The sequence below is a fragment of the Bison bison genome, unplaced genomic scaffold, assembly GCF_000754665.1.
Source record: "Bison bison bison isolate TAMUID 2011002044 unplaced genomic scaffold, Bison_UMD1.0 scf7180017864379, whole genome shotgun sequence".
Classification (NCBI taxonomy): domain Eukaryota; kingdom Metazoa; phylum Chordata; class Mammalia; order Artiodactyla; family Bovidae; genus Bison; species Bison bison.
The window spans coordinates 11,452,943-11,457,685 of record NW_011494951.1 but is presented as its reverse complement, the minus strand read 5'-3'; the positions used below and the strand labels follow the sequence as shown (position 1 = coordinate 11,457,685).

Below are 4,743 nucleotides of genomic sequence, written 5' to 3'. Positions count from 1 at the left end.
GCATCTGTGTGGGTGTCACTCTGGTTTCCTTCCCACTGCATCCACCAAAGGGCAGTGGCCCAGTCATCTGGCAGGAGGCTGGGCCCTGCAGGCAGGCAGACGTCCTCCAGCCCCTGAGCTGGCTGAGGAGATGGAGCTGCAGAGCTGGCTGCCTCTTCTCCTGCAGTTGGGCCTGATGTGGCCCCCGCGGGCTCAGCCTGAGCCCGAACTAAGGATATTCGTGGTTCCCCACAGCCACATGGACGTGGGCTGGCTGCACACCGTACAGGTGGGTGGCCCGAGTGACCCCACACACCTCTTGAAGCTGCGGTCCTTTTTCCATCTGGACTCCAGAGTGAGTTTGTGTCCTGGGTCTCTGCCATCAGGGAACTTGGCCTTGGGCCCACCTGTACTTGGCTATGGACTGGATGTCGGCTGCCCTGGTGGCTAAAATAGTAAAGAATCTGCCTACAATACAGGAGACCCAGATCCCCTGGGTCAGGAAGATCCCCTGGAGAAGGAAATGGTAACCCACATCAGTATTCTTGCCTGGAGAATCCCAAGGACAGAGGAGTGTGGTGGGCTATAGTCCATGGGGTCACAGAGATTTGGACACGACAGAGCAACTAAGGCAGACTGGCTGTGGGCAGGGGGGAGAATGTGTCCCCAGCCGCAATGTGTGGAAGGTGTTCTTCAAAATTCCATTGAGTGAACGAATGAACCAGGGCAGAGGAAAAGAGGGAAAGACTGATTTCCATAAGTTTCTGGTGCAGGTAACTGAAATGATTACCCAGGCCTGCACAAGCTCTTTCTGGAAGGAGGAAGGAAATAAATGAATAGGACCACTCTGTGATCATGGATACAATACTTTCCATGAGATGTTAATAACTGAGTCGCTCATTTTAAAGGGAGTTGGGCAGCAAGAGGCCCTGAGGCTGAGTGTTGAGTCTGGTCCTAGCTCACTGGGCAGCCTCTGTGGGTGGTCACCCGCCTGCGTGTGGAACTGCTGACATGTGGGGAGGCATGTTCGTCACTCCAGTTTAGAGAAGGGACACTGAGGCCCGGGGTGGGGTGCTGCCCAAGTCAGCAGACATTGCCATCTTGCTAGCTAACCCCCTCCCAGGGCTCCTTGCCGTTCCTTTATCAGTATCTCTGGGCACCACGGTGAGCCAGCCTGACCCAGATGGGAGCATGCTCAGCTCCATTCTGGGGCTCCCAGCCTCTGGGGAGGAGATAGATCCAGAAGATGACTCTGCCCTTGACACACACTTCCCCACCATTTCATCCCAAGAAGGCCCATCAGGGTCCCTGGACCTCACTCCTTGGGCCCTGTTGTCAATTGGTCTCTGATCTAAGGCAGGAGTGGTTAGCACACCCCACTGGGCTAGCCCGGGCCTTGGCTGGGCTGGCACATCCCTCTGTCACGTAGAGTGTCTGTCTCCTCATGACTCCTCAGGGGCAGGCTCCCATCTAAGGAGTCCTTCTCTCAGTGCAAGGCTCACTGTGTGTCCATCACAGAGTGGATGCTGGGATCCCTTGTTTGAGGATCAGGGAGAGCCGATTGCAGGGCCTGGACAGGCTTGGTGGGAGCGCCAGTGGCCCCCGGACACCATGTCTCCCTGGAAGTTCCTCCTCGGTTCCTGGTCCACGCTCTCTGGTTTCCCCCACGGGTGTGGAGTAACGGTCTCTCCCCCTCCCCACCCCAGGAGAACATGCAGGCTTATGTCACCAGCATCTACAACTCCGTGGTGGAGGAGCTGACCCTTGAGAAGAAACGCAGGTTCATCGCCGTGGAGCAGGAATATTTCAGGCTGTGGTGGGACGGCGTCGCCTCGGACAGGCAGAAAGGCCAAGTAATGATGCCCTCAGGGTGTCCTCACCAGGCAGCTGAGAGCAGATGCCCTGGGGGTCCCGGGGACGACCCTTCAGGAAGCTCCTGGGTTGTGCTCTGTGTGACCAGGTCAGAGCTGCATAGACCAGGAGGCCCCAACTGCGCTGAGCTGTGCCCAGGGCCCATTTAGTACAGGTGTGTGGTCAGCCCCATGCCCAGGGGACAGGTTTGTGTTTGATCCTGCCTTTCTGGTTCCTCCTGAAAAGTTGCAGCTCTGGCAGCCCAGCTGGACACTCAGCTGGTGTGAATGGGGTCACTTTTGACCCTGGGCACATCAGGGTGACCCTGTGTCCACACCCTCTGACTTCCATTATGAATCTGCGTGGCTCCCATGGACACTGGAGCCAGTGACCATCCAGGGTTGCAGGAGTCCCTGTGGATTTACTTTCTGATTAATTCTGTATCACAGGGGGTCAGAGGCCATGGTCCTTGGAGGGGCAGTCTGGGGCCAGGTCCTCTCCCCATCTCCATGTCATCACAGGATGGGGCTAGCCTCTTCAGCTGCATGTGAATTCGTTGGTAGCATGATTAATGTTAAATTCCCAATTTAGTTAGTTATATAAGAGCTATAATGATCTTCTTGCTCAACAGTTAGTGAACTATGGGGAGGGAGGTGGGAGGGGGTTCAGGATTGGGAACACGTGTACACCCATGGCAAAACCAATACAATATTGTAAAGTAAAAAAAAAAATACATGAAGCTGCTAACATTTATTTTCAATTGGTTTAAGTAAACCATATCTTGGATTAAAATAAATAAATAGTGTTAAGGAAATGGGTAAACAATATTAACAGAGAGATAACTGGGGGAAGCTGAAACTCTAGTTCTTTGGCTACCTGATAAGAAGAGCCAACTCATTGGAAAAGACCTTCATGCGGGGTAAGATTGAAGGCAGGAGGAGAAGGGGATGACAGAGGATAAGGAGCTTAGATGGCATCACCAACTCAGTGGACATCCAATTGAGCCAATTCTGGGAGATAGTGAATGACAGGGAAGCCTGGAGTGCTTCAGTCCATGGGGTTACAAAGGGTCAGAGATGACTGATCAACTGAAAAACAACAATGGGTGGAAAGATTTATGGGAGGGCAGTGTTTTTTACAATCCTTGCAACACTTTCATAACCTTGAAATTATTTCAAAACAAAAGTTGTGAACATATGTACCTGTATATATGCCTGATGAAGCATTAGCCATGGCCAGGCGCTGTTCTGATAGCTGGACACAGGGCTGACCAGGACAGACAGTGTCCTGATATTTGCAGAAGTGAGGCTGAGGAGCCTGAAGGAAGGACCTTCATCCTTCAGGAGTCTGAAGGATGCAGTAGACATGAGACCAGCAAACAAAAACGGTTTAGCCTGGGAGGTGTAACGTGGCGTTTCTCTCTGCCCATCACGCCAAGGTCCACCAGCTTGTGGCTGAAGGTCGCCTAGAGTTTGTCCTCGGAGGCCAGGTCATGCACGACGAGGCCGTGACCCACATTGATGACCAGATCCTCCAGCTCACAGGTTTGATTATTCTTCTCCAGACCAGAGTCCCTGTGGCCTCCTGCGAGTCTGGGACTGGGTGTCTGAGCCCTGGTCCTGAGCTCTGTCTTCCCCTTTCAGCAGGAGACTGTGCCCAGTCAACACTGATTACTGGCGCCATGTCCATGTGTGCCCGAGTACAGAGGATAAGGGTGTGGATTCTAGACGAGCCAGCCTGGCTGGTTCCTGACTCTGCTAACTCCCAACCCTGTGACCCTGGGCAAGGATGCAGCCTCAATAAGCCTCAGTTGCCTCCTGTATAAAAATATTTGATAATGATGTATGATCTATCTCAAAGGGGTGTTATAAAGTTTAAATAGAAATAATTCAAATAGATCACATTGAGTACAGCATGTGGGTCTCTAGTCAATGATCAATAAGGGTCAGATGCCATCTCTGCCATCACCTCACCCACCAACTGTTCAACCATACCAACACCTCCAGCACCACCGCCATCACCACCATTACAACTGCCACCATCCACACCCGCACCTGTACCACCTCCAACAGCACCACCTCCAAGTCTGTCGTGAATGCCCAGCACCACCATCACCACCACTAGCATCTTGGCGCATCACTGTGTAATTTATAGCACCAGCACCTCCAACATGAGCGCCATCACCATCACCACCATCACCAATGTCACCTGTGTCTGCGCCTGTACCACCTGCAGTACCACCGCCTCCAAGTCGGAGTGAATCCTCCAGCACCACCACCATCACCACTAACACCTCAGCCCATCACTGCATCGCTTCTAACACCAACACCCCCAACCAACACCAAAATTACCACCATTACCACAACCTACCCATCATGCACCTCTTCCAAAACCACCACATTCCCCACCACTATTCGCATTCCGACCACCATCAAAATTAAAAGTGTGTTAATTATTTTAAACACCATTCTTGTAGAGAAGGGGACAAAAGGAAGCAAATGTAGAAAAATATGGGAAATCTATTGAAAATGTATTCATTTCCCATTTCCCCATTTCTCATTTCACCTCCAATTCAATACCCCTTCTAACACCAGTGCATACAACCACTCTCTCAACTGTTACATCCACACCATCACAACACCAACACCCTACTACCATCCAGATCTCATCACCTTCACCACCCCAAAAACCAACAGCCGCTCGTCTACCGCTAACCTTAGCCCCCTGCCACCAGCAGCACCGTCTCCACCACCACAAGCAGCACCTGGATCACCAGCACTGTCACCTTCATGGTGACCTCTAACACCCCAACCGCTTCCCGCACCACCACTTCCAGCACCACCACCAAACCTCCAGGGCTAACTCTACCACCTACTGCACAACCGCCATCATCCATGCCAACAGCCTAACAGA

The 4,743-nt window shown here is 52.3% G+C and overlaps 1 pseudogene; it reads left to right on the top strand.

Annotated features, from left to right (window-relative positions):
• Positions 1 to 4,743, top strand: part of LOC105001200 — a 25,576-nt pseudogene that overhangs the window by 791 nt on the left and 20,042 nt on the right.